The 13,760-nt window shown below is 48.2% G+C and overlaps 1 protein-coding gene across 2 annotated transcripts in view; it reads right to left on the bottom strand.

Annotated features, from left to right (window-relative positions):
* LPAR3 (lysophosphatidic acid receptor 3) overlaps nt 1-12,942 on the bottom strand; it is an 81,150-nt gene extending 68,208 nt beyond the window's left edge. Inside the window, exon 1 of one of the 2 annotated variants that reach the window (XM_058303241.2) lies at nt 12,724-12,942. The gene's annotated coding sequence lies outside the window, so the exon portion shown is untranslated. The remainder of the gene's footprint in view (nt 1-12,723) is intronic. The other variant, XM_058303242.1, reaches the window with a different exon arrangement.
* Between the last annotated feature and the right edge of the window lie 818 nt (nt 12,943-13,760).

Below are 13,760 nucleotides of genomic sequence, written 5' to 3'. Positions count from 1 at the left end.
GAACTCTGGAACAGCCTCGTAGATTCTAACAGGGCTCCAAACCTGGGTATTTGGTTTCTGGATTTCCCCCCAAAGAATGGTTCTCAGCCTCTTCCCATTGCTGACCTCTCACGCAACTGGCCTATCACCTTGAGGCTGCCTAAAAGGATCAGCAGGACCCCAGCCTCCAGTTCAGCACAGTGCGGCAAGAATCTCAGAGCCCCTCTCACTCATTTGTCCATAATTGAATACTGCACTACGATTTCTCTTGCAATTGTTTCTTTGTGTTATTATTTAGCTTTATCTCCTGTGGCACACACTGTTCATCGTCCACTAAATGAGTTTTTCTTTTCTTAAAGAGTAACAGAGGGAAACAGATGTGGCTCAACCAACTGGGTTCCCATCTACCATATAGGAGGTCCAGGATTCAATGCCCAGCGCCTCCTGGTGAGGGCAAGCTGGCCCACGCAGCAAGCTGGCCCATGCAGAGTACCAGCCCACGTGGGAATGCCGCCCCGTGCAGGAGTGCCGCCCTGCATGGGAATACCACCCAGCACAGGAAATACGACCTGCGCAGGAGTGCTGGCAAAAGCTGAGAGCTGGCACAGCAAGATGATGTAACAAGAGCACAGAGGAGAGAAAATAATAAGACGTAGCAGAACAGGGAGCTGAGGTGCTGCAAGAGAGTCATCGCCTCTCTCCCACTCCAGAAGGTCCCAGGAACTGTTCTCAGAGCTGCCTAATGAGAATACAAGCAGATACAGAAGAGCACACAGCAAATAGACACAGAGAGCAGACAATGGGGGATCAGGGGAGGGGGGAATAAATATAAAAAATAAATCTTAAAAAAAAAAAAGAGCAATAGACTTGTAGCTGGGCACCTGGATGCCTTGCTAAAAACACTGTTTTCCAGCCCCTTTGCAGCTACGGTGGCCTTGTGACTCTGTTCTTGCCCAGGGAATGTGAACATAAATGAAGTGTGCTACTCACAGGTTAGCCTTAAGGCACTTCTCTGGGGGCTCCTCCGTGTCGCTGCCCTTCCTGCAAGGTGGAACACAGACAGGCCTGTGCCGCAGCGCTGAATGTTCGGGGGGGGGGGGGGCGTCAAAGCCCTAGAGCAGCACCGCTTCAAGGTGGGCCGCACACCAGTTTCCATCAACAAGGAGATAAGTACAGAAATGGAGAATAAACACTTAAAAGTGTTTACAGCAGTTTGCCGTGGCTGTGAAGACCAAGTACATGATCAGTGGATTTGTCTATTTGAACAGAATATAAACCAAAGGTATTTGTCTGTGATGGAATGAATAAAGGGAATTTCTAGTCCTTAACTACGGAGAGCCTGAGAAGCATTGCCCTAGACAATGGCAGCACAGCAGGATGAAAGGAATCCTTCTCAGGCGAACCACTCACCTCAGGACTTAACCACGAGAGAAAAATAAACTTAGCCTATACTCAAAGAAATACAGAAAGGAACTCCTGAATTTGGAGTGCTGCCACAATTTAAAATGAAAATATGTGCCACTGGCTGAGTGGCCAGGTGGTAGGCAGGAAGGAAGCATATACCCTGGGCCATAAAGCTGGTGACGCCAGTTGTGCCACCACAGAAGACTCGGTGAATTTTTCACCTGCAGTAACTCGCAAGGCAGGCCACCCGCCTATGCAGCCTGAAGCTCCAGGCGAAGGGGCTGGAAAGACTCAGAATGTTACCATGTGTTGTCTCCTTCTTGCAACAAGAAAGAGAGGAGCTCAGGCAAAAGCAAGCCAGTTTGTAAGCAAAGGTGGAAAGGACTGGATAGAATTTAGAAACTGGGGGCTTTGGGGACTAGAAAAGTTCATTACTTCTGTAACCCCAAAGAGCAGAAAACAGAATTCCCCAACAGCCTTTCTCAAAGGTTTCTTGGTAAGACTTCTCAGCGGAAAAAGGAAAAAAAGGCCTGCAGCAAAGGTCAGGCCAGGAGTGGGCCTCCCCACCTCAGCCCACTTCAGGGGGCCTCAGGGTCGATACCACCAAAGCGAGGGAGAGAGGGATGGGCAAGCACAGAAGCGGATAAATAAGGCATGCTTAAGGATTCCGTTGGACTGATATCAAGACAGTGGTTACCAGCAGCTCTGATGGGAGGGGAGGGAGGAACAGGTGGAACACAGGGCATTTTTAGGGCATTGGATATTGCAATGACGGATACAGGTCATTATACATTTTTGTAAAACCTACAGAATTGTATGGTGCAAAGTGTAAACTGTAACATAAACTATAGCCCTTGGGTAGTAGCAGTGCTTCAATATTTGTTCATCAACTATAACAGATGTGCCACACTTATGTAAGATGTTATTAATAGGGGAAATGTGGGAGGGGGGGAGGGGGGAGCATATGGGAATCCCCTATACTTTCAATATAACTTTTCTGTAATCTAAAATTATAAAAATAAGGTCTATTATAAGAAAACAATAATAATTCTGTTGGTCCAGGACAGGATTTGGATATGAGCACTGGTACATGGACTGGCAGCCAACAGACCAGGAGACTACAAAGTTTTTAAGGTATTGGGTCGCCGAGGAAGCCACAGGTTGGCTGGAAAGGCCGTGTTCACTCTCCCTCAAGGAGAGCAGACTCTCCGACACCCATTTCAGATATGGCCACAAAGGGTGCTCTTCCCAGGGGACACTGTCAAAGTCACAGGCCTGGGGAGCCTCTCCTCGAGAGCGGAAGCAACAACCAACCATGGGACTTCCTCCAGTGCCAGGCGGGGACATCCTGATCATTCCCGCTTGCCAGGTCGTCATCTTTCTAGGCCCCTGGGACTGCCGTGTGTCTCCCCACCTCCTGAGTGGGAGTCTTTATTGTGCTGTTCTTGTTTCTACTCCCCCATCACACAGTGGGTCTTTTTTGGTCAGAACAAAGGAAGAACTGTACATTTTAGCACGGGTATTTAAAACAGAGGTCAGAGAAAGGATGGCCAGACCTGAGAGATGTTGGGTAAGCAACGCCCTACGGGGAAGGCCTGGCAGGCCATGCCACACAGGAAGGCTAGAGGGGAGAGCAGGCTGCAGGCTTTGACGTCACATGACGGGGCCAGATGTGGGCTCATCTCCTTCCGTGATGGCTTTCACCAGGCACACTGTTGATCCTTCCAGAGCCTTCTCCTTCCTCTCTAAAACTAGCCTAATAATGGCAACAATCCTACATGATTGAGGGCAGGATGAAGTTAAAGGAATACTTAGAAAGTGCTTAGCAAGAGGCTGAGCACCTAGGAAGTGCTCAAACCAATGGGAGGGAGGACATCCCAGGAAGGTGAGCTAATTCGAATCTTCTAAAAAATTCCAAGGAATATACAACTGGCTTCCTGAGTTTAATGATTCAAGTTCTAACACCTCGATTTAACATGAAACCATGACAAAGTCATCCCGTACCTTCACTAAAATAACAATCCAGGGAAGAATTTCCCCTAGCTAAGGATAGGCTAGTACCACCATGGCTAAGCTTAGACTCGGAATGCTCTGTCTTCTGCTGCTTAACAAACAGCAGGTGGGCAGGAGTGTGGGGGTGGGAGGGGTGGAGAAGGAAGGAGCGGAGAGGCAGAGCAGTGTGGCATAAGAACACAGGCTTCTGAGGCTGCCTTCTAATACTAGCAGATCAACAGGAGAGCTGCATGGTTAAAGAGCACAGCCTCCCAGCTACACTGCCTGAGTTGGAAGCCTTGCTTACCAGCAAGTTAGTCAACCTCATCTACAAAAGGAGGACAGTAGCAGTATCTTCTTGCTAAGGCTCTTGGGGATTTAAATAAAGTGCTTAGAATAACCCCTGACACATAGTGTTCATTTCATTCTTGTTATCATCCTGGGGGCCTAGGGAAAGTTACTTTAACCTCCTTGAGCCTCAGGTCCCTCTGTTGTAAAATGGAGACAAGCTAATGGCAAGGGTACTGGGTGACTGGGACAAAGTGAATAAAATAGCACATGTAAAACCGCCAGCCCAATTCTGGGTCCAGAGGAGTCAGAGACAGTCCAGTGAGCTCCAGGGTGCAGGGGGGCTCACAGAAGGGTCCCCTCCCTCAGATGGGTGGTCACTGGAATAGCAGCCCTAAAGCCAAGACTTCTCTCCTCTACCACCCTGTCCAGAGTCGCTGGCTGGTGGGCAAGTCACCACCATGGAAAAACACAGCCCGGAGGAATATGTATAATCAAGGAAGAGCACTTTGGCCAGCTGGGTTGAAAGCCTGATGTTTAATATTTGAACTTGATTACCACACTTTTTCTAGATTGATCCTCTGGAGCTCAGAGAATCTCTCAAATACTTTCATTGATATACCACTAAACTGTTTTCAAAGTGGTTTCACAGCTCTTTTCCCATTTGATCCCACAGGGAGATTGGGCAGTTAGCATTCTCTGTTTCACAGAGAAGAAAACTAAAACTTGGAGAGACTGGCTCACTGTGACTAGGTCTTGCCCTTCTGGGCCACTGCTCTTTTCACCACTCTCATCTTTAGGGCTCCTTTTTTCTGTAGCTAATTATATGTCTCCATGAGAAATTAAATATGCAGTGGATTTGTTCTCCATAATGGTATTAATGACTTTTGCAAACATTGACTGATTCTAGGAGATATATAATCTGATTGTGGTAAATGTCAATAAAATTACATAAGTCATCTCTCAGTAAATTTTTTGACCAAAGTTTCTGGGAAAGAGTCCATATAATCAAGTGAAAATGACACCGTTATTAAACTAAACACATGATAGAAAGTAGCAGTGGTTGGCCAGTTTGCCTGCTTCAGAAATGGCTTCAGAACAGTGAATAAGCTAGTTTACTTCTAGAACATAAAGGAAGTAGCTTAAGAAACACCTTCACCTAAACCATTTAACTTTCTCCGTCAATAAAATAGAATCTGCATGTTTTAACCAGTACACATGCTTCAACTGTAACTAACTTTAAGAAATTAGGGTGGATATAATTGAAAAGAATAGTAATGACATGGTGGCAGTCCATTTTGCTTTGCTAACATTCCTTTCATCTCCCTCTGTTGAACGTTCATGGAATTTGCACATGCAGAGTTCCACGCATGCGATGGGTTCCTTCTGGTGGTCCTGCTGGGTGCATTCTCTCCAGCAACTGAGTCCTCTGATCCCTGTGTGGTTACTGTTTCCTCACTGTTCACTATATGCAGGAAAAAGAGAGAGATGCACAGAGATATGTCTAAAGAAGCTAAATGCCCTTAGGAAGATCACAGACTTGAGCAGCCGCTCTCCAGGAGGCAAAGCCTCTCCTCCCCTGCAGACATGTGGCACCATTCAGTATATTTTTCAGTGCTGGTAAAGGTGTGGGGGGAATGGCACTCTTGAAACATGTGGATGAGAATGCCCCCTCTGGGGAGGGCTATTTGGCAATGTGTCAAAAACTCAAAACATGTATATTTAACAACTTTGCCTTCCTTCCATTCCCATCTTCTTCTCTCTTCCTTTCCCTTTTCTTCGCTTCACTTCCCTGAACATAGGGTCAGCATGTGGCAGAGAACTCAGCATGGTGGTGGAGAGATTGGGGAGCTGCCCAGAGACATGGGCTATGGTTGGTGAGCCACATAGAGGGGAGATCTGGAGGCACTGGAGTTGAAGAGGACCAGGGGTTGGGAAGCTACACAGAGGCACAGGCAGGCAGGCTTGGCAGCCAAGGCCAAGAAATAGTGGAGGGCAGAAGTGGGCAAAGCGGAGGCTAAATGGTCCTTGTGGTTGGGCGATAGGTTACTTTAAGCAAGTAAGTAAGGATGTTGAAGATAATGGATGCCAAGTTTCTCATTGCCAGAGAAGATATTTACAAACATATAAAAGGGAAGAAGAGAAAGATCTCTGAGGTGTTGGACTGAAATTGGAGGTATTAGTATGAACTCATGATTTTATTTTTTATGCACATATGTTATACACACACACATGGTCTTGTAGACATATATATAAAGGCATATGTATGTATGTATGCACATATGTATATTCCTTGTGCTGTCATCTAAGAGGGCTAGAAGCAATGATATCCCACTAACAAAGGCACATCAGCCTTCTATGTATTGGTTTCTAAATACCAGTCTCTATTAAAATGGAGGACTAGGTCAGAGAAAGTACAAGATGAGCTCGGAACATCTTGTGGTTTCAGAAAATAAAGAAATGCTCATGAATGAAAGGACACAGCAGCCAGCTCAAAGGAGTTCCCTTTAGCCAAATCAAAGGCATTTTTTAAAAAAAGAAACTTTAGATTACATAAATGTTACATTAAAAATATAGGGGGGCAGGAGCAGAGGTGGCTCAAGCTGTTGGGTGCCTCCCTCCCACATGGGAAGGCCCGGGTTTGGGTCCCACTGCCTCCTCCTAAAGAAAGAAGATGAGCACACAACGAACAGACACAGAGAGCAGACAGCAAGTACAAAACCAGGGAGAGGGTGGGAAAGAAATAAAGTAAATCTTAAAAAAAAAATAGGGGGATTCCCATATACCCCCCCACAGGCACTTTTCTCCATTAACATCTTTTATTAGTGTGGTATATTTGTTACAACTGATGAACACATATTGAGGTATTGCTACTAACCATGGTCTATAGTTTACAATTTGAGCATCAAAATAAAGAATGAAGTCAGCGGCGGACTTGGCCCAGTGGTTAGGGCATCCGTCTACCACATGGGAGGTCAGCGGTTCAAACCCCAGGCCTCCTTGACCCGTGTGGAGCTGGCCCATACGCAGTGCTGATGCATGCTCAGGGAGTGCTGTGCCATGCAGGTGTGTCCCCGCGTAGGAGAGCCCCATGTGCAAGGAGTGTGCCCTGTAATGAGAGCCACCCAGCGCAAAAGGAAGAGCAGCCTGCCCAGGAATGGCGCCACACATATGGAGAGCTGACACAACAAGATGACCCAACCAAAAGAAACACAGATTCCTGTGCCACTGACGACAACAGAAGTGGACAAAGAAGCAGCAGCAAATAGACTCAGAGAACAGACAACCGGGGGGGGGGGGGGGGGGGGGAGAGGGGAGAGAAAGAAAGAAAGAAATCTTTAAAAAAAAAAAAGAATGAAGTAACAGAGTCTTTAAAAAAAAAAAGAATGAAGTAACAGATTTTAAACTATTGAATACTAAAGGGATCCATGAATGCTTACTAATATAAACAAATAAATAAATGGGGGAAGGAGCTCTTCCTTATAGAACATGTAGATTGAGGGATGGAAATAATTCATTGCCATTTGGCAACCTTCATAGAAGGCAGTTGATTCAGGCAGAAGTTATCAATGAATGGTAAGACCTAGGCAGTAGTTTAATGAGGAACAGGATATTAGCATAATCTCGGAATACTTCCCCAGAAATACCAGTAAATTTCAAAGGGGAAAATGGTGAATTTAAGGTGGCAAACTGGCAGGCACCAACATAGTCAGGTGATCAAAGCTAGTATTGCATTGAGGGGACGGGCATCCCATGCACACGGTCTCATTTCTGTGGCATCATGCCCAGAACGCATGAGCTGATCTGGTCATGAGGGAACACCCAAGAGGCCCAGGTTGGGAGTCATCCCACAGAATCTAAGACTGTACTCTTTACACCTGCAAGGACTTTGGAACAGGGTATGCCTGAGCAACTGTTACAGCAGAGACATGACAACTGAATGTAACACAGATCCTGGATCAGACCGGGAAAGAGAGGCATTTGGGGTACAGTTGAAAGAAGAATGGGTTTCTGGGGGATTGAATGGTAGTGTTGGCTTAACATTGATTTTGTGATTTGGTTGATTATATGCTGATTATATAGAAGAGGATATTTGTTTTTATAAAATACAAACTGGAATATTTAAGCAAGATGGAAAATGCCTGAAATTTGCTCTCAAAAGTTTCAGAAAAGTGTTCTAATAGATGATAGATAGATAGATAGATAGATAGATAGATAGATAGATAGATAGATAGATAGATAGATAGATATAGACTGATGAGAGAGGGAGGGGAAGGGAGAGAAAGGGGAGGATATTGAGATTTTGATACTTATGTCATGGGAACATACAAACGTATTTTACTTCTTTTCTCTTTGCCAGACTAATGTGATAGTTTGACTCTAGGGAGAAGCCCCCATTCAAAGGACTGACCTGAAGATCAGCCAGGGCAGGAGGCAAATGATTCACTGAAGTTCTCCTAACACACTCTGTATCTGATTCCTTGTTTTGGGCTTCAGTAACTAGTTACTTTCCAATGGTTGTGAGTCTTGAAGTTTCCATTTCTAGCTCTCTTTGGGGACCAAATGCCTCTGACTAACCCCCATCACCCACCTGTGATTTACATGTTCTCAGCCTGCCTGGGGGCAGCTCCAGAACTTTTAAAGGAGGGCTTTGGGGCAGCCTGGTTGAAAAGGAAGACCAGGGAGCTTGCCTTAAAGCTGTATTTTAAAAGCAAACACAGGGAAGAGGACTTGGCCCAATGGATAGGGTGTCCATCTGCCACAGGGGAGGTTCGCGGTTCAAACCCTGGGCCTCCTTGACCCGTGTGGAGCTGGCCCATGCGCAGCGTTGATGCATACAAGGAGTGCCCTGCCACGCAGGGTTGTCCCCCACGTAGGGGAGCCCCACGTGTAAGGAGTGTGCCCCATAAGGAGAGCCGCCCAGCAGGAAAGAAAGTCCTGCCTGCCTAAGAACGGCGCCGCACACACAGAGAGCTGACACGACAGGATAACACAACAAAAAGAAACACAGATTCCCGTGCTGCTGACAACAACAGAAGTGGATAAAGAAGACGACACAGCGAATAGACTCAGAGAATAGACAACTGGGGTGTGAGGGGGTGAGGGGGAAGGGGAGAGAAATAAATAAATCTTTTTAAAAAATAAAAATAAAAAGCAAACACAGTGCTTTTATTTAGATGGATGTTTGCTTGGAGGCCTTGGAGCAGACTGGTGAAGCTAATGAAGGAGCTAAAGTGCCCTCTGACCACCCTATCACCTGCCAAGCCACCCCCTGATGACACCACTGAGTCTTCACATGGCTGAATCAAAGGGAGGACCTAACACCCGGGGAACAATGAAGGCACAGGACTAGCTGATGAGTAATTGAGGGGATTGACAACATCCTTAGCAAGGGGTGGGCCAGGCTGCACTGGGCAGGTTGTTTTCCAGAGTGACACGCAGTCTGGCCCAGGCTGGAGGGTATGAATGATTCACGTCTGAGGATGGAGCCAAGGAGCCTGTGAGCATGGTGGTGCCAGGGGTCACTGACACCGAGTTCCAGATGACAGGCGGGCGGGATGGGAGGCTGCGCAGGTGCTGCGGAGGCCAGGCCAGGAGGTGAGGAGGGAAGAGGAAGGAGGAGGAAGGCACGAGCCCAGGGATGGGCTGGGGTCCCACCCAGGATGCCCAAACCTTGCTATTCCTGGGGACTAGTCTCGCGGCTAGTCTGCCTGATCAGGCAGAGAGCAAAACGGATCTTTCAGAGTGACTAAAATAATCTGCCTAATTGTTGATGTGGGGCAAAGTCTCGAGTCAGTTCAGTGTGCAGAAGAGTGAACCTCAGAGACTCAAGCCAGCAAGACACACAGGGCAGAGGGCAGAGTGAGGGCACGCCAATTCAACGTCAGGTTCACTACCACTCTCCTCCTGACTCACTGGGTAGATTCTACTTTGTTTTTTTCCACTAAGAACTGAGATGAGCAGGCAGTACAGGTAGTTCTAAGAAGGCATGAAAAACCTCTTCAGAACTTTGCCCTGTGTCTCTAATCACACGGTGTTAGGTAATCTCAGTCCAGAAATTTAGCTTCCTTCCATAGTCCCCACAGAGTAGCGTCTCAACCATCTGCAAGATTTCCTCCTTGAGGTCTAAAACAACCTCAGAAGGGCAGTGACACACTCAGGGAGCCCATCAGCTGCCCACGGGCAGCCTGGCGGCCCCATCCAGCCAGTGCTCAGAGACAGCCGGGAGCGTGGCACTTCTGGAGACCCTGCCCCTTTCATTCCAAAACATCTATGGCCCTTCACAGGGGAGCTCTTTCACATACATGATTTAATGGGACCAATCAACGGTCCACGGAGGTAGGGAGAAAAAGAATTCATTTCCCCATTGTGTAAATGAGAAAGCCTTTTCCAGGATGACGAGTGATGTACTCAGGCCATAACAGCTGAGAAAAGTAAGGTTGGGAGGCTAACCCTGAACTCCTGTACTCCAAGTGCCTCTCTGACCCAGCATGGTAAAAGAACAAACTCTCAGGACTTATGTAGACAACTCCTCATCCCTTACCACCACCCTTCCCCCATCCTGAACAGCACTAAGTTCTGGGAGTTTCCTCCACACACACAGAGAATCCAGGGTGAGAGGCAAGCTCCAGCAAGGCCAGAGAGCAGAAGGCTCCGCACCTGCAGGAGGAATGACAGAGCAAAAGGCCAAGAAAGGGAAAAGCAAGTAAGGAAAATATGCATAACATCTCCACGTCACCTACAGCGTGGGAATCGACCTTTGTACTCTCATGGGGACAATACACATTTGTACCAATGTTTATACAGATGCCAATACTTTGATTAACTTGTGTTTATCGAGAAGGAAAAGAAAGAGGGCAACCACAATTTGGAAAGCATTTCTTGTGTATCAGAGACCCTGCTAAGTGCTTTGTCTTTTCATCCGAGGAGGTAGATAGTATCTTCATTTTTACAGATGAGGAAATTAAGGCTTAGAGAGGTTAAGCAACATGTCCAAGGTCACAAAGTCTGGGGTGGAGCAAAGGCTGGCCTGACTGCAACGCCCTGCTCTTCCCTTCCTACCACATTAACAATGCCTGGGAGCTGGTCTCTGCCACTTAGAAGCTTGCAGTCAGACTTAACCACCCTGTTGGGTATAATCACAGGCCAGAAAGCATTTTGAACTAATGTATACTCCAAGGAGAATGGCTAATAGGTGATTTGAGTTACAGTAATTCCTATTTAGGTTATGGTGATTCCCCTTGCCCCAGTCCAGGGAAATAAGAGGGTGGGCTTAAGTGACGGTGGGTTGCCGCACCCCAGCAGGAAGCTAGGAAACCGGGGGAGAAGCAGCAGCCTTAGGCACATGTGCATGCCTTTGAGAGCACGGACCTTGCTTGCTGCCTGGGTAAAATGCTTTGTCCCTTCTATGCATGTATATTTTGAAAAATGAGAAAGAAAATTAGCATGTTTTGGTCTCTCAAATAAGTTCTGATGAACATATATTAAAAAGCCATCATGCCATTTGATATTTTCATCTCAGTTTTCATTCACAGAAAACATATGCAGGTCTGTTCTTTCATAACATCTTGCAAAACAGCTAGGTAACTAAAATAGATTTCATCTGATATAAAAAGTCTGACAGTTGATTGATGTATCCGCCAGATTTTGTTAAATCAAAGCTACAAAGTTTTAGATTCTAAAGACAAAAACAAAACAAAACAAGAAAAATTTACCAAAATGGTGAATGAGGACTGACAACCAATATGAGCACTGTCCAGATGATTGGATGAGTCGAGGTAACACTAAATCCATCCCATCTCAAGCCACAGGAGACACCCTCAAGTTCACCTCAAGTGCACAACCCGCACTAGAGTGTTTGCTTGCAGGTCCCTTTGGAAGGGCCAGGCTTGTTTGGACAAGCTTGGTGTTAGAGCCAAGGCTGTGTGCCCATTTCTAACTGTATCGCTTCTGGAGGAAGAGGAGAGAACTTCTGCTCACTGGACTCAGACCACACAAAACTGGGTCCAATGTCTTACGCGAAGCAAGGTTAGCAGCGGCTGATAGTCCACTGACAAGCCCAACAACTCTCCTGAGGAACACCATGCATTAGCTTAAGGCGTGAAGTCTAGAGAATAATAATCTACTGGTAAAAAAGGGACTGAGTGACTGGCATTTACTTTATTCTCCAATTTAGAAAAACAACAACAAACAACAACAAACACGTAGGAACTGTGACAGAAGTTGAGCTGCCCTTTAGTTTTAAACTAACTGTCCAAGACCAGGCAGTACATTGGGCTACAAAGGAGTGAGGTGGGAGAAAAGTCCTTTGCAGTGACAATAACAAATGGAAAACACTCAGTTAAAAACTGACCTACAAACGCTTTTGAGGGCTGTCTCAATGATTACCTTAATAAGACTAAATTGTTTCCAATATTCACAGTCACTCCTCAAATTACACGCTTGAGAAGTTTCTAACCGATGTTGGGTAGTTGCAACTTGCAGAGGGAAAGCAATAAAGTAACACTGCAAAAGAACAAAGCACTTTTGTCTGCCCGTGGGGAAGGGGGGTTCCAGGGGCCTTCGCTTAGCTAGCACGTCCCCCAAGAGTGTAACTAGTTAAATAAATAATAAGTATTTCCCAAATCTTTAGACGCCCCCACATGGGTCGTGCTGCTCCCCAACTGACATCTCGTACTGGGCGGAACTGGAGGCTGACAAGGCTCCAGCCCTCGGTTCCACGGGAGAGTCTCATTTTCTGAACCACCTGCAAAAGCCGTAAGCCCGAGTTTGGAGAAGCGGCACCTGTGCAGAAGCTGCGCCGTCGCCCGCCCGCCGCAGAGGCCGCGGAGCGCAGTCCTGCAGTCCCACGGCATTCGGCTCCGGGAAAAGTGAAAAGGGCCACGTGGGCCACGTCCCCGCCCCTTCTGAAGAGTTCCCGTCCCGGGGGCTGCGAGGGGGCTGGAAGCCAGGAAAGCCCGAAAAGCCAGGGCTCGGAGCGCGGAGGCCCCCCGCGCCCGGACCTCCGCCCGCGCCCGCCCGCGGCTCCCGGCTCCCGCCCGCACCCCGCGCCCCACTCACCGCTCGCGGTCGCCGGCGCCGCGGAGCCCGGGAGCGGGGGTCCCTGCGGCTGCCGCATGCCCTCGGGGCCGGGCGCGAAGGGGCGCGAGCGCCGGGCTCCCGCCGGGCGCCGACGGGCTGCGCAGGACGCGCGGGGCAGGCAGCGGGCGCCTCCTCTCCGGCGGCGGCTGAGGAAAGTTTGGCGGAGGTGAGGCCAGGCGCCGAGGGGTGGAGGGGCGCGTCTCCGCCCTGCCCCGCCTGCCCGGCGCGGCCGCGTCCCCACGCGAGGTCGCCCCCCACCGGCCAGGCCCCGACCCGCGGGCGGAGGCGCGCGGAGCGGCGGGCGGGGGCTCCTCCACCCCGCGCTCGCGGGCCCCAGAAGCGGGGCCGCACGCTCCCCGGCCGCTCGCGCGCCCCGGCCTTAGAGCCCTGCCTCGAGGGCCCGCGTCAGAGCCCAGCCCTTCTTCCCCTCTGTCCCTGTTTTGGGGGGCGAGGTTTGCTCGGAGTGAGTGCGGGGAGATGCAACCCACACCCAGCCCCGTGGGAGGCGGGCGCCCTGCGGGGCAGCGACCCAGCCTTCTAAAACTCCAACCCCAAACTACCCGGGGTGCGGGCAGCCCCCGGGGACCGGGGATGTCTGAAGCCTTTCCTTCAGGCCCTTTTATTTAAAATTGAAGCGACAGAAGAATGGAATCGTTGTAAGAACTTCCTGGCCTCCTCGGTAAAAAGTGCTGGATACTTTGTTTTTCAACAGCTGAAATATAAAGACCCATATTGGGGTAAAGAAGAAAGCTGCGGGTTGTATAGATGTTACTGGAATAAAAATTGAAAAAACAGCAACCATGGAACTGCACTAAAAGAATACTGAACCCTAAGATAAACCATGGACTGTAGTTAATTGTACAATGATAAAAAATGTGCGTTGGTGAATCGTTACAAATGTGCCAAACCAATGCAAGTTGTTAATGATAGGTACATGGGAATCCTTATTTTATGCATGATTGTTCTGTAAACCCACAACTTCTCTAACTAAAAAAGAATGGAAGGGGGAAAAAAAC

Source organism: Dasypus novemcinctus, chromosome 9 (genome assembly GCF_030445035.2).
Source record: "Dasypus novemcinctus isolate mDasNov1 chromosome 9, mDasNov1.1.hap2, whole genome shotgun sequence".
Classification (NCBI taxonomy): Eukaryota; Metazoa; Chordata; class Mammalia; order Cingulata; family Dasypodidae; genus Dasypus; species Dasypus novemcinctus.
This window is presented reverse-complemented; position numbering and strand designations above follow the sequence as displayed.